The following is a 17,283-nucleotide window of genomic DNA, read 5'->3' as shown; positions in this document are numbered from 1 at the left end:
GCCGCTGTTGTACTGCCAGGCATATTAAGAGTTTCCTCTTTGCCAGCCTTTTCATGGCGGTGAGCCCACCATGAAAAGGCTGGTAATAAGGGAACTAAGAGAGTCTTACAGGGCCGCCTGGTGCCTCAGGCCATGGAGATGTATGCAGGGGGGCACATGTTGTGACCCCCTGTGTGCATGCACCCCCTTTCCAGCATGGCATGGACTGCGGAGTGCATGCCATGCAGGACGGGTTTTGATGTTCCTATTGCGGTGCCTTTTTCAAAGGCACCACTGTGGGAATGCCAAAGGAGCACCCACCAGACAACGAGGTAACTCGTAATCCGGCAGAGAGCTTTGTCAGTGTGGGAGTGGGGCAGTGCCGTGCCGCCTCGCTCCCACCAGCCGCGGCCCGTGGAGGGAGCTCCGTGGGGCAGAAAGGCGAGGCGGGGGAGGGGCAGGGTGGGGGGTACTAAAAACCGGAATATGGATAATTGGAGGTAAGTAAACAATTAAATAAATAAAATGAATTTCGTTGCGCGACCTGCATCGCAAAATGCGATGCAGCGCCCCACGGAACTCCCTCCACGGGCCGCGGCTGGCTCCCACATAGCCAAACTCAGAATCAGGCCCTTTATTATTGAATTGGAGTGAAATAGAATTGTACAATGTGAAACCATAAAACCTGGGATTAATCATGGCTTCCCCACTTGACTAAATTGTGTGACCCTAAGCAATTGTCTAATTTCCATTTGCCTCCTTTTTCTTCATTTTGACATATAGAGCACCTTGAAATAAATGGGGGCAAGATATATGCTGTATAAAACTTTTTCTTGTGTTTGATTTATTAAACTATAATTTTGTCCATCTGTAATAACAACCCAGACCACGCAGATGGTTCCACGTGATAACTGACTGGTCTCTTAGTTCAGTACTGGCACTGTTGACAGGTTGGGAGGAGGCATGGCTGCTTCAAGATTCATTTTGAGAAATGTCCTTTTTTTTAAATACATCTCAAAGCACTGATATCATCTGATGTACTAAGGTGAAACGCATGTTAATGAAATACACTTATTTTTTATTTTGAAAATACTTTATTTTAACACTTTTGTTGAAAAATGCATTAAAAATGAATGGGTTCTCAAATTTAAATGGTACAGGACACCTTATTTGCATTTTTCTTTTATTTCAGTGAGTGTAAATATACACTTGCCTGTTTAATTAACATCTTTATGAATGTTAGTGGTCTTATTCAGCTGGGGGCCACATGCAGACCCCAGGCTATACTTCAAGTATCACTGAACTATGTTGTCTGATAGAGAACTGGTTTACTACCATCTCCCAAACTTTCATAGACCTACTGCTCCCACAAGTTCTCCTGCTATTGACATAGACTAACAAGAGATTATTAGTGACGTGGTGAATGTCTTTCACAGCGAGAGTGTATCTTGTTGAATCGTGCCTGACTATATCCCTTCATAATTCCCATGCCTGCTTGCTAAAATGCTTATCACTACATCCAAACTCATCAGTGATTGTGGCCTTATCACCATAAAGGGAAAGAAATACAGATATGTAAATGAATGAAAGCATCACATGTCAATTTAACTACTGACCCCTTCCGAAAGCATTTTTTTAAGATACTTCCACATTCACTGAGAGGTTAATTTGAATGCTGCTTGTTAGACCTAACACCTTTAGGGTGTTCTTTCCCCCAACCTTTTGCCTCCCTCCTCCACATTTTCTGACCTCGTTTATGCTGGACTGAGGACTCTTAGCACTTTACCACTGCCAACCAGTGCGAAAGTGCTTGTGCTCTCTCCCCTAACCATGGTAATATTTGTTCATCCCCAATTGGCATATTTAATTTACTTATAGGTCCCTAGTCAAGTGGCACTACAAGTATCCAGGGCCTGTAGTTTAAATGCTACTAGTGGGCCTGCAGCACTGGTTGTGCCACCCACTTAGGTGCCCTCTAACCATGGCTCACGTCTGCCATTGCAGAGCCTGGGTGTGCAGTTTACACTGCCATGTTGACCTGGTAAAATAAACCTTTTGCCAGGCCCAAACCTTCCCTTTTTCTACATATAAGTCACCCCCAAGGTAGGCCCCGGACAACCCAGAGCACAGGGTGCCATGTATTTGAAAGGCAGGATGTGTATTTTCAGGTTTTACATGTCCTGGTAGTTAAAAACTCCCAAATTAATTTTTCACTACTGCAAGGCCTGTCTCTCCCATAGGATAACATTGGTATTACCTTATGACATTTTATAAGTGTAATTTACAATTAGGAAGAGATTAACTTTTCACGTTTGGTCTCTCTGAGATCCCAATTTAAAATCCAAACTTGTGGGAAAGTCGAATTTTAAATTGCAATTCTGAAAAATGACACTTTTAGAAAGTTGCCATTTTCTTACTTTAGCCATTTGGTGCCTACTGCCTGTCTCTGATCACGTCTGGGGTGGTTGACAGCTGGGTTTTGTGTATGCCCCCTAGAAAGCCACATACAATCAGACCCCCCCAGGATATTTCAGCATGGATCTGCAAATTTTGCGGCACCAAAAGTGGAAATTTTACAGTATACATTTGTAGTTTTTGCTGCATATTTGCGGTGCTTTGTCGACCCACATCTGGTTGTCCTGCACCCAGAAACACAGGGGATCCAGTAAATCTACTTAACTTTTTTAATCCAGCTAGTCCAATTTAGAAGTGTAGCAGGAAGCACAGATGTAGACTTGAAAGCAGCCTCAGAGCTGTACACAAGAGGCCAGTGAGAAAGTAGTTTGGTGGAGACATTAGAAGATTAGCCATCCCCTTTTAGATTGGAAGAAGAGGCGCAGCACTCATTAGTGCAGCATGTGTAGTGTCGGTAGAGATACAATGCATCATAATTATTGTTGATTTTTTAATAGCCATCCAGTGGCCAGTGCTCTGTTTTTTTTGCTTGTATGACTGTCGATATGGATCTTTTTACTCTACTGACTGAACACAACTTGTAAAGGTTGACCAAAACACTAGCATCACTCAATCTTCCGTTGTCCGTGTTATTGATAGTTCCACTCGCCCTCCTTTCTTCCATTGTCCCTGTTGCTTGCCATCCTCTGCTGTCCATGGTGCCCCTCCCACCTTCTATCCCTCCCTCCAATGTCCTTGTTGCCCCTGCCATCTATCTGCACTCTGTTCCTCCATTGTCCATGTTGCCCCTCACCTGGTATAACAAAAAAAATCTCTATGATGCGGACACCCTCAATTGTACGTGCAATAAAAAAATGCTGTGATGCGCACTGCACTGACAGCATCATAGCACTTTTTCCCCCACACACTATATTGTCCTTGTTGCCCCTCAAATACGTCCTCCCTCACTCCAAGTTGTCTCCTCCACTGCCACCGCTCCCACCAGCAATAAAAAAAGAAACACACACTAGCGTGGCCAGCAGTGGCAGCATCATTGAGCTTTTTTGTTTTTTTTTTACTTTCAGCTATGCCGCACGGCAGCTGCACTGCTATATAACATGGCTTAAAAACAATTGACCAAACCAATAGCTCTAGTCTCATAGGTGAGGCTTATTGGCTTTGCCAATGTTTGTTAAAATCGGTTATTGGGTAGGGATTGGTTTATTTTAGTAATGTTACAATCATACACATTTTCAAGACTGGCATTTTGTTAATTTATAATTAGCTTTGCTTCACTATCAAAGGTTCACCTAAACCCAATTTACCAGCCCCTCCAACCATTCATCTCATGTTTTGCTAATAAAAGAAACTGAGCCACTACTAACCAAAAATACACTCTCATTTATATAGAAATGTGGAAACAATTTTGTATGGGAACATTTGGACAGGATCTTACTTTTAGAAATGATTTAATTGTGAGAGATTTAAAAAAAAAATATAGATACAAAATCGCAACTTTTATCAGCGCAGCACATCCCTGTGTGTCAACAAAGCATGCTGCACAGATAAAAAGAAGCAAGGAAATGAAAAGGTCAGAGCAGGCTTCCACACTCTCTCTCATCAAGGCAATTCCTATACTGTGGACAAGGCGTAGGGCAAGCAATGTCTCTTACTAGGAGCATATCTCTGATGTTTATCACTGCCCATCCATGATTCCCTGGGCAGGATGTGGCAAAATGTTGCAGCTAAAAGTGAAATACTGCTCTCGTGCCTGCACCGATGGCAACAGATGCATGTAATGACATGCAGCTTATCAAGGTTAATGGCACGGCATCATTTTTTACACCATCGAAGCAAGAGAAACAAAAAACAAACACGCCAGGGAGAAAATGCGGTCCATTTAAATTTTTCACTGCAAGTTAGTTTAATTACACAGCCATCATTTGCCTTTTCAAATATTGCGGGAAATTTGTGAATTGTGAAATCGTGATATGCTGGAGGGTCTGCACAACGGGAGCCTAGTTCTGACTTGATGGACCATCCTGCAGGATGGGAGGGAGGACCTGCACCCTGCCTCACTTACACCTGAATTGACTGTGTCCTGTACCCACACAAAAGGCTGCATCCCCCCCTGTAGTGAGTTCGGAGCCAGGGCAGGAAGGGAGGACCCCTGTGCCCTTCACAGGCCTGTCTTTGAAGTCTCCCCCACTTTAAAGGCACCTCTGGGTATAAGTACTGGACCTCAACACCACCGCTGCAGGACACTTCTGGGTCTGTGGCGACTCTGTCAGGAAGAAGGACTGCTGTGCTGCTGAAAGGACTGCCACTCTGCTGGACTGCTGTTTTGCTCAACTCCTGCCTTGCTGTGCTGACCTGCTGTCCTCTTGCCTGGGGGAGGGGACTGGACCTGAATCACGTGAACCCAAAGTGACTCCAAGGCCAACCTGGCTGGCCTCCTGATCTGAAGTCTCAGGGACATAAAAGACTTCCAACCAACCTGCTTCTGCACCTAGACCCAACTGTGAGTTGCCAGGTCCAGTTGTGCCACCCAGTCCAGGGCCTTTAGAAGTGGGCCTAAGGTGTAAATCCACCAGAACTGATGCATCCTCCTCTGAACGATGCATCACAAAGCAGAACCGACACATCTCTTTGGCTGAGCAGCGCATCTTCGAGCAAAGCCGATGCATCGCAGCGGTTGCGTGGATTGGACCTGTCGCAAAACACTTGCATCGCTGTATCCTCCCTCATCTGGGACCAACCCAACACCTTTTGAACTGCTGCTGCATAATGCTTTACCTGGCGCAAGTGCCTTGCATCCCTCATCGACAGCAGCCTCGACAACTACACCCAGATCTCTGCATTGCAGCTTCACTGCTCATCGGAACCCATGCATCGCCTGTGCTGCGGTTTGCACTCTCAACACCAGACTTCACAGTGCAATCCCCGTCAACAGAATCCTCAACCTTGACAGATCAGGACCCCACAAAGCAGCCTTGTCACATCTCAGAACTGACACATAGCTTTAGTAGAGCCACGCATCTTCTACTTGGATCCACGCAGTGCTCCACAATCAGGATTAAGTTACTTTGGTACAGCAGCCTTAACTGGGTCCCTGTAGCCGGCCCTTTCTGCATCGGCCGGAACTTTTGACTTTGTCTCGGTCTGGTGCAACCAGATATCCCAAATAGCACCTTTTGCCTCTTGGTGCTATTTTACCTAAAACCTTTGAAATTCAGTGTCTCAACTTCTACTTATTGGGTTTTTGTCATTTGGTCTTGTTTTATTAATTAAGTGAAGCTCTATTACTCCGCATCCGAATAGCGACCACCGGCGGCAGATCGTTCTCCCACCTCGCCGCCAACACCTGGAACACCCTCCCTAGCCTCCTATGGCAGACCCACGACCTACTAACCTTCAGGAGGATTGCTCTAACCTGGTGTGGAATATTTTTGGGCTAGTGTTTTCACTGTTTTACTGTTTGAAACGTTGCATAAATACTTTACTCATTGCCTCAAAAGTTAAGCGTAACTGCTCTGTGACTAGCTACCAGAGGGTGAGCCCTGCTTCTTACCCTGACTAGGATTGTGGTTGCTGCTTGACTAGGGCTCATACCCAGGACAACTACCAACCCAATTTCTAACACTGCTTTCTGAAACAGATTTCTTCATGTTACCAAGTGGCCTCTTCATGTTCAGTCATAAACCTAAACCCAATAAGAGCTCCATCCTAGACCAGAACAACTCCAGATTTGGGACGCCGTACGCTTGAGTAATCTCTATCGTTGATTGGTAGAACCATCTAAAGATAACTTTCTCCACAGTTGTGCCTCATTCTTTCCAATAATGCAAACTCAAAAATGTGGTGACCTGTGGTACAAACTCCAAAAACAATGATACAACCTCAACTCAATAGTATCTGCAAAATTCCCTCACAGAAGACGAATTACTTCCTTGGTCTCAATGTACAACTCTTCTTTGACAGGCATTCAGGATTTTCTTACTCCAGTATGTTGTACTTGCAAAAAAGAATAAGTGATTGCCAAGGGGTTCTTAGCTTAATGAACCTTTAAGAGAATATCTCTGCAAGCCATCAAACATGAGTGGAGGAAATCCCCAATGTCACCCCTAATACTTTCTCTGAGATCAAATAGAAAAGTCTATAAAAATTTACATGCGCAAGGCCATAGCAGCCTTTTAAAATCTCAAACCATATTGAAACTGCTGGAAACGTATCCAAGGAAATTAGTAGAAATGAATCTCTTCAGACTTCAAACAATATATACTCCAAACCAAACAATATGTTGCAAAGGATAGCCATTTAAAATTATGCACACTTTCACCCAATAGCATAGCTGAAACTTCTATGCAAAATAAAACAATTTTAGCGACTTCATGCCTGGAAGTCTTCATGCTTCTGCAAGCGTAATCAAACCCTCTATGTATTCATCTTATGCCCTTTCATTACACATGACCAAATCCTCCAGCAACACTTTCAATGAACACTGTCTAAAGGCCATAAATACCTAATTTTGTCAAATTCAAACTCTTACAATTGTCACGTAAAATCACCATAATTAAATCTAGTGAGGATCTTGATATTTCAAAAAATTACAACTTTATTATTGGCCATCACTCTTGATGAAGCTTCTTGAAAGTTGTATGGCTACACCTCTAAAGGACTACTTTCATATAAATGACTTTCTGGGTGAACACCACTTTCGTTTTTTGGCCCGGTCATAGAACAGAAACCAATATTTTGAAGGAAGTAGATGATGCTCTACAGAGACTCCTCCTCCTGATTCTTCTTCACCTGTCTCTGGTATTTGTCACTGTAGATTACAACATTCCCTTAAACACCATCTCTGTCCTGGTCTGGTTCACATTTGACCAAAGAGGATTCAACAAGTTAAGATCTGGGAGTCTCTCGCTTTACTCTGAGATGTGCCCACTTTGGAGACTTTGAGGGCTTATTTCTCACCCCAATTTCTTCAGCCTACATGTGGAACCTCTGGGTGATCTACTTAGCAATATTTCAACCTTTTTGTATTTATGCTGTTCATACCTAAATTGTTTGCTGTGGGTGTATCAAAGAAAAAGTCAATTATATTCAGGAAAATGGAATTCCTTCATTATTCCCATGCATTGTCAGATGAATGATCCAAAATTGTCACTCGCATTTATTTACGTCATTGCACCATTGAATCAAAACTGAACTTTAGACTGCTGACTTTGCCAAAGCTTTCCATAGCATTTACCAGCATGCCATGCCTCTCTGACCAAAACTTCAAAATTGAGTTGCAGTCCCTCGTCATCTTTAGCCCAGATCATAACTGTGTCTCTCTTTCAGAGTTTGATACCTGAAAGAATATTGGAACAACAAGTATCGAAATACACAAATATCAAATCAAAACTATAGATGACAAACATATCGTCTACCTATACTTATAATGATAAGAACAAAAATATCAGAACACAAATATGATTTACGTTAATATCATTAAAAATAATACAAAAATATCAATTTATTTAATAACATTCATATAATTTAAAATAAATAATGTAAAATAATTCAAAATATATGAATACATACTTATATATACGCACACACACATATATATAAATATATATTTGTACATGTTATTTACAAATTTATAATGTAACGTTATTAGTAAAAATATATTTTTATTACTTTTTTTAAGTACTGGTTTTTAATTTACTACTTTTACAAGTATAAATACATATATATGTGCGTGTGTATATATACATATATTCACTGAAAAAACCATAGGTTTCAGGCCTGATATAGTTAGGAATTAGCATTTAAAAAACCTTGGAAATTCAATGAAAAAACAATAGGTTTTAGGGGTGTTATAGTTAGCTGGACATTTCACTCGAACAAAACCATTGAAATTCCTCCAATATAGTTAGTTGTAATAACTACATCTCGCGTGCCCGCAATCCACTGCTGATGATGTCATATATTACATCATTCAACTAGCCCACCAGGTACCTCCAGTATGCATCAGGGAGCTGCGTTGCAGAGAGGTGTTCAGAGGCCATGCCCCTTTTTACAACACTCTGCAATGCAGCTCCATGGCGCTTCCTGGAGGTACCTGGTGGGCTAGTTGGCCCCTAGGGGACCTCTGGATTGAAGAGGAATTAATTCCCCAACTTAAAACGTGCCACAGGGTGTGTTTGCACACATATCACCTCAGGCCCCGCCCCCTACCTTCACCACTGTGCAAACACGCCCTGTGGCGTGTTTTAAGTTGGGGGATTAAGTCCCCTTGAATCCTGAGGTCCCCTGGTGGCCAACTTGCCCACCAGGTACCAAAAGTATGCGCCAGGGAGCAGCATTGCAGAGAGGTGTTCAGAGGCCACGCCCCTTTTTACAACACTCTGCAACGCAGCTCCGTGGCGCTTACTGGAGGTACCTGGTGGGCTAGTTGGCCCCTAGGGGACCTCTCAATTGAAGAGGAATGAATTCCCCAACCTAAAACGCGCCACAGGGCGTGTTTGCACAGTATCACCTCAGGCCCCGCCCCTATCTTCACCACTGTGCAAACGCGCCCATGGCTCGTTTTAAATTGGGGTATTAAGTCACCTTGAATCCTGAGGTCCCCTAGCGGCCCTCCAGTAAGCGCCATGGAGCTGCATTGCAGAGAGGTGTAAAAAGGGGCGTGGCCTCATTACACCTCTCTGCAATGCAGCCCCCTGGCGCATACTGGAGGTTCCTGGTGTGCTAGTTGGCCCCCAGGGACCACAGTATTCAAGGGGAATTAGTTCCCCCTCTGCAAACCCGCCAGGGGGCGTGTTTGCAGAGTGGTGTAAGGAGGGGGCCAGGGCCTGACCCCAATTTTTATATTTGACAAAAAAAATCGGGAAGGGGGCCGCGTGGCCATAATTTGCCCCGGGGGAACCCATCCCTCGGGGCATGGGCCTTTTTAAAATAAAAATTTATGGAGGAGGGTTGCGTAGCCCCCCTCCTCTGGCCACTTTAAGGCCCCAGGGACCCCATCCCCCGGGGCCGGCCATTGTTGGGACCCCAATCTCCCCACGGTCCCAGCCGGCGAGGCTCCCGCCCTGCCATTGCAAACAGCAGTGTCTCATGGGTGGGCACCCTGGGACACTGCAGGAGCCGGCCCTGGGGGGTGGCGGTCCTCAGGGCCAATACAAGGCTCCAGGAGGGGGGCCGCATGGCACCCCTCCAACATGTACAAGTTGCCCCGGGGGGTGGCAGTCCCCTGGGCTGGTGGGGCCTGAGAGCCCCCCACATCAAATCGTTTTAAGCCCTGGGGGGTGGTGGTCCCCGGAGCTGGGGGCTGCTAGCCACCCCACCTATGATAATGAAGCCCCAAGGGGTGGCGGTCCCCGGGGCTGCGGGGGGGCCGTGAGCCCCCCCCACATATACAATCTTGGAACCCCAGGGGGTGGCGGTCCCCGGGGCAGTGTGGAGGGGATTGGGACCCCCCCACACTTCTTTTTTTAATTATGCCCCCGGTATTTGGCCTCCGGGGTCAAATTAGAATATTCAGCGTGGGAGCCCGCGCTGAATTTTTTTTTTTGTTTGGCCAAAATTCGCGCTTGGTGCGCGAATCTCACCAATTTGTTTTTTAAAAAAAATCTTTTTTTGTCCCTGGGGGTCCTTATGGGACCCCCTGAGCAGGCATAGGGGGTCAGGGTGTTTCTACCCTGCCCCCTTGTCGCGTTTTTCGCGTTTGGTTTTTAGGTTTCTTGTGCCTCGGTTCTACTGAGGCACAAGATGGCTGCTAACACTTCCTGATCTGGAGTGTTGACAGCCAATTAGAATACAGCTCGTGCACTGCAGGGTGCACGCTGGGTGCGGGGAGGGTGCGTGGATCCTCTGAGGCCATAGATATATCTATCTTTTTAACTCTAATTTTCTCAGGAACTACTGAACGTATTTACACCATTTAAGCAAAAGGCACGAGTCTGATCTGAGGACTACCTCTTTGCCAAATTTGGTGTAATTCCGTTCAGTAGTTCGGGCTGTAGCTGCGTCAACAGGTCCTATGGCAAAATGCACAGGATAAAGCGTTTTAGGAGCCCCCTTTTTTCTCGGACCCCGCTTGACGAATCACCGTGAAATTTTCAGGATAGGAGCGGACCGGAGCTGGCCAAAAGTTTGGACAGTTTCGCGAAGATTCGTCAATCGGTGCCAAAGTTATTCCAAATAGAATGTTGCGGATTTCCTATAGAAAATAGGTCCTAACTATATCTACCTACTGTTATATGTTATATATAACATAAAAAATATTAAAACACAACTACAAAACATTTAACTAAATTACCAAATTAATTAAATATAAAAAAACTATATAATAAAAAATATTTACTAAACATATTACAATAATTGAAATAAGTATCTAAATTAGTATCTATATATAAAGTTATTAAAAGAACAGAAGTCACTAATAAAAGCACTACTGAATAGTATGAATATATGAACGTGCAGAGAAGCTGTAATCACCTGGCTCGTCTGTGCCTTAATACCCCTAGTATGCAGGGGGATGAAACTTTTAAATGTGTATTTAAAGGAAATTGGTTGAAACTCTGTGGAGATCGAAATAGACTTTTTAAAATATTATTGGACATCCAGAAAAATTTCGAAAAACAAAATGCCGTATTATAAATAGGCTGTCACAAAGACATGAACTTCCCAAATCTCCATTTTTAAATGAAATTTTAAATAATTGTTGCACAGAAGTATTTTATAGATCAACCGTGTAAAAATTCTACTAATGATTTTATGTGTTTATACAAGTATGTAGTAGTACTATTTAAAAATGTCATTGGTGTAATGGTTTTTGTATTTAAAAGACCGATCACTTAAATAAATAAATCTGAAATCAATATATAAAATATATATATATACAATTCATCAAACAAACAAATAAAACTAATACATATTTCAATAATTTTAAAAATAAGTACATAAATCATAAAATAAAATAAACATTATTCCCACTCCAGTCTGTGCAACAGTAGGGAAAGAGTTGGACTTCAGAGGGGTAACATTTTCTTTTCCCATTCCAATCTGTGCACCAGTAGAGAAAACTTTGGGCATCGGAGGAGTTACATTTACTGTTCCCAATCCAGTCTGTGTAACAGCAGAGAAGGCGTTGGACTTCAGAGGGGTAAAATGTACTATTTCCACTCCAGTCTGTGCAACAGTAAGGAAAGCGTTGGACTTAGGAGAGGTAACACTTACTATTCCAACTCCAGTCTGTGCAACAGTAAGGAAAGTGTTGGACTTCGGAGGGGTTACATTTACTATTCCCATTCCAGTCTGTGCAACAGTAGGGAAAACGTTGGACTTAGAGGGGTAAAATGTACTATTCCAAACTCCAGTCTGTACAACAGTAGGGAGAGCGATGGACTTCAGACGGGTAAAATGTACTATTCCTACTCCAGGCTGTGCAACAGTAAGGAAAATGTTTGACTCCAGAGGGGCAATATTTACCATTTCTACTCCAGTCTGTGCAGCTGTAGAGAAAGTGCTTCACTTCAAACACATAACATATTTTAATAATTCTATTAGCTGACAAGAAATATAAAACTCTTAAATAGAAATTATATTTATAAAATGAAAAAATATAAAAATAATAATTTACATAATTATTAAAATGTTAATAATTAATTATGAATGTATGTTTTTTTATGAATGTATTATTTAATTCAGTTCTCCCACTATAGTCCCACAAAATTAGCAGCCCACTCTTAAAACGTAACTAAAATAACACAATTAACATATTTCATAATCAGTTAAACAAATAATAATAAATTAATAAGTAATTGGTAATTAATTTTTACTTAATTAGCTTTCCACTCAATATCCCTACAAACCCAACAACTCGCACCTAAAATGTAACTTAAAAAATATAATTACACAATTTACATAATTAACAATCAATTAAATATTTAATAATAAATTAATTATTAATCAATTAATACTTCATTAACTTTTCACCCTATACCCTACAAACCCAACCATCTGCACTTAAAATATTATTTAGAAATATAATAAATACACCCTTTACATAATTTATTAAATAATTAATAATAAACTACAAATGAATTGTTAATTATACTTATTAAATTCCCACCCTGTACCACAACGGACCTCACAACACAGTATGATACTATAAATTACTATTATCAAATACATTAAAAATTATAAATCACTTAAAATTACAAACTATATTTAAAAATATTGTCAACAATTATGCAAACAATATTTAACCCATAAAATTAATATATTAACTAAAACACATAAAGATTATTAAAAACGATATCTTTTATGACTATATTATTGAAAACAATATTAACAACACAGATATTCTTGTCAACAATATTTCTGCATCACAATATTTTTGTATTAGGTTATTTAAAACTCGATAGTTCTGTATCTCGATATTTCAAACTCAATATGTTGTCCAAACACCTTCATAATTATTTGCTTAGGGCATTAATTCATTCAACTTCCCACTTCACCTCCAATAATAGGCAATTTCATCACATCTCATCCTATATTCGCCTCCCCCAAATAGCTCCCCTTGGAATCCCACTGCAAGACTGTCTTTCTCCATTCCAAAGCTGTCTGGCAAAGAACACCTAGATATCTAGCCCCTCACTCTGTGCGTTCCTGAAGACCTTTTGAAGCCAGCTTCCTATACAAGCAAGTGGGCTTTGTCACTTGAGAAATGAAACTGAAACTCTCACCTATTTTGTATATGTCTTCATAAATAAATTATAATGTAATAAGTAAATGCATGATTTGTCATTGTTTCGTGATTTTGTTGATGGCTATTTTGTTCTTTTGCCTTCAGATGTTATAATCTATAAGGCACTCTAAGGTCCTTAGGGTCTGGTCATTGTTGTTAATAACTTATAAATACATAATAAGGAAAATAAAAGCTTGCAATTTATAGCACCAACCACTTTGAAACAGTATTATTTATGTTCTCTCTCCATTTGCTTGTACTTTCATTTATTTCGTTGCTCTTTTAATGCATTTTTGCTGTAGACTGATCTTGGTGTTACTCTACACTGTGTAATTTTACTTAATTTTTTTAAGATGATACTTTCCTCTAATGATCTGTGAATACCAAACAATTAGACCTAAACCAAACTTTGAAAAAGATGCCCTAGGTACGATTTATAATCTATGAAACATGCACATTTTTAAGATCATACTGTAGGATCTCCAGTTTACCTTTACATCAGTTTCATCACTGTTGTATTTTACATCTCTGTCTAAAATAGGCAGTTAGTATAACAAACTGTTTGTTTATAAATAAGGCTCCCAGTTTTCAATTTTTACTGATTTTTACAGATAAATACAGACACAAAACAATATGTTTCCTGATTGTATTTTTTTTTAAGTGGGAAAATACGGAAAATATGTTCTCCTTGTGGGTGACTCTCCATGCTGTCTTTTGGGATTTCCAGGACAACAGCTGAGCAGATAGACAGCATGGGAAGTTAAAAAGCAGGAATGAATTTCCCTAAATACCTGATATGTTAAAATATATTTGTATTATAATGGTGATATTTACCAGTGGGTGTAATCTTTCGCTATATTTGGCTGCTCAATTTGCTAAAACACGACAGGCATATAAGTATGGTTGCATGTTTTTCAGTTAAATAAAGGTGGAAATAGATCGTTTTATGACTCCATTTATTCTCAAAACACAAAATAAATATGGATAAATAACAAAAAGCTGGCCAAAAAATAAAGATGGATAAATAAGAACGGAAAGATTAAAAATTAAACACCATAAAACTGGCAACCCTATTTATAAAACTAACGGGCCTAATTAGATGTTGGGCGGAATTGCTTCTGTCTGAGACCAACTTGGTCCTGGGACCGACCGACACCTGGTCGGTGGTCTCAACTGCCTAATATGGATGCTACCGACCACTGTTCCCTACATTTCCCTATGAGAGCATGCATTACAGCCGTAAACTGGCCGTAATACAGGCTCCCATAGGGAAATGGGAGGTGTGGTTCATCCCTGCACCTCATGGCAGGCACCTCACTGTGCCTGCAGCGGGGTGTAGGGATAAACAGGGAAGCACCATAGGTGTCCCCACGGCACCCAACAGGAGGCTGAACACACAAGGGGGCCCTGCTGGGAGCCCCAAAAACACTTTCTGACATGATCTCCATGTCAGACAGGCCAACATGGAAACCCTGCCGGAAACTGTGCATCGTAATCCCTAGGGCGGAAAGGCCTGCCCTTTGAGATTACGAGCCAGTTCCGACAGACAGTGGCTCCTTGAGCCCGTCGGAAGCCAGCCGGAATGACCGGCTGCATCTTTATCAGCCGGTCGGAATTGAAACCGACGATGGTGGTCAGAAAGCCTCTGACTGAAGGGCCGAGACTTTCCAACCGCCACCGTAATAGGCCCTTAAATGGTCAGGTCAAGGAAATCCTGGATCACGCCAAAGAATACCTGAATTGCTTTATTTTTAGGTTCGGCATAGCCAAGATCTTTTGATTTTACTAAAATTATATTATATACTTACGTAGAGGGGCTTTCAGTCAGCCCGCTTCATCTTTTGTTGTGACATTCACATTTTTCTTTCACCCACATCATACAGTTTCAAGTACTTGGTCAGCCCACTTCAGTCTTTGGCTAATTTCCCTGTGACAGAATCCCGCTCTTTCGCAAGGATCACACCCACACATAAAGTGGTTCCCTTCAGGGCCAAGCGCTACTGGCGAATTTGGGCTTTTTAAGATAAAAAAAGAGTTTTTCTTGTAAGCAATGTGTAGTGATCTGCTTTTAATGTAGTGCATTTCCCTTGCCCTGCTGTTCTCCCCAGCTATGTGATGTCATGTAGAATGTTGGGAATGTTGGGACTTGTAGAGTGGCAGTTGTGGAAGATGGGCTGAGTGGCCAGGAGCCTGCTCCTGGTGGGGCTTACTTAAAGACTTACTAAAGAACCTGTAAGGATACAACTAAGAAATAAACTACAACTACGAGACCCTGTCTATGAGACTTCTTTCATTTCTACATTGGCGACGATTTGGAGAAGAATTTACGCGTGAAAAGGTGAAAAAAAAAGTTTGGAACCACAACTAAGGTACTATTTTGAACTATTAAAATTATCTGGCACCAGCCCCACCAGTGACTACAAGATCGGTCGCCCTAGAAACTAAGGTTGCCAGATTCATTTAATTATCATAAGGGTGAAGAGAAGTTATGGCGTTTACTGATTTAAATATGAACTGAGACAAGAGCCAGTGTTAATTAAATAATGCAGGAAAGAAAGTTCCAACCCTGACAACTGGCAAGCTAACTGATTAAACTGATTGTACAACGAGTGTAAAACTACAGTGCTTTGAGGAGAAAGTTAACCTGTTGCTACCTTCAGTTTCTTCCCTGATGAACAGAGTGGTTCGTGATGTCCGATTTCAAAGCTGTTTTAAGACGTTTTAAAGCACGAGCGTGCCGAGAACCACCCGGCATACGTCTCCTGTGCGTGGCGCCATCTTAAGGTCCGTTTTCTTTCCTGCTTCAGACCACGACGTATACACTGGTTTTCTTCTGTGTTTTGCCAACCACGACTTTTTGTTCTGCCAACCACGATCCTGTCTGAACTAATAAGTTTATAACCTTGAAGCTTACACAATCGGTGTATAGAAACTTTGAATTTCATTTCTGGAGTCTGCTAAGGGAGAAATGTTCGCTTGAAGGTATTATCTATTTATGGCAAAGCGCAATAAACTCACTTCATGACTGTAGCGCCTCTATGGGAGATGAACTGCAGCCCCTAACGCTTCTGGGGATATGCCTGGATTCATGTTTATTTTTCATAACGAGCCAAGAGACTGATTTACTTTTAACTTATATTTATCAGTTAATTTCAAATGTATGTACTGTAAATGCCACCATTTTATGTGTTGCTGATTGATGGTTTCCCTGTCACCTCATCAATGGGACTCTTGTGCCTTTTGCTTGATTGGTAATTGCTCCGCGCTACGAAGTAAAGTGCGCAAACTGGATTGAATTCTATAGTGTAATTCAACTTTCATTAAGTGAGATAGTTACTTGTTGAGGTTCTCCATCTTGATATTTTTAGGGTACTAGGCTTTGATTGGTTTTGTGTGGGTGTTTCTGTGTTGCGGCTGGTCTCCACACGTTCCATCTTATTCTACAGTGTGGGTAGTGCACACCCTTTACACTGATTCTACCCTACACAGTTTTCATTTGTGCCTAGCATTAGTGTTTCAATCTGGTTACCCTTTTATATTGTTATTTAGCTGTGTGTTTGATGGTTACCTCTAGTTGTTACATAAGGTTGAAGTGCGCAATGAACAACATTCTTATTTTATTTAGTTATGCGCAATAGTCACTATAGGGAGGAGGATTCCCCCTGTCCAGTTGGTGAAGTGTGTATGCAGTAGAGGGCATGTAATACTCCCTGGTTCTGCCATTTGTTTAGGGAGGAGGATTTCCCCTTTACATTGTGTTAAAAAATGGTTGATATGTGTAGGGAGGTGGATTCCCCCTGTTCAGTTGATGAAGTGTGTATGCAGTAGAGGGCATGTAATACTCCCTGGTCCTGCCATTAGTTTAGGGAGGAGGATTCCCCCTTTACATTGTGTTAAAAAATGGTCGATTTGTTTAGGGAGGAGGATTTCCCCTTTACATTGTGTTAAAAAATGGTCGATATGTGTAGGGAGGTGGATTCCCCCTGTTCAGTTGGTGAAGTGTGTATGCAGTAGAGGGCATGTAATACTCCCTGGTCCTGCCATTAGTTTAGGGAGGAGGATTCCCCCTTTACATTGTGTTAAAAAATGGTCGATATGTGTAGGGAGGAGGATTTCCCCTGTCCAGTTGGTGAAGAGTGTATGCAGTAGAGGGCATGTAATATTCC

The sequence above is a fragment of the Triturus cristatus genome, chromosome 6 (genome assembly GCF_964204655.1).
Source record: "Triturus cristatus chromosome 6, aTriCri1.1, whole genome shotgun sequence".
Classification (NCBI taxonomy): Eukaryota; Metazoa; Chordata; class Amphibia; order Caudata; family Salamandridae; genus Triturus; species Triturus cristatus.
Note: the sequence above shows the minus strand (reverse complement) of the source record.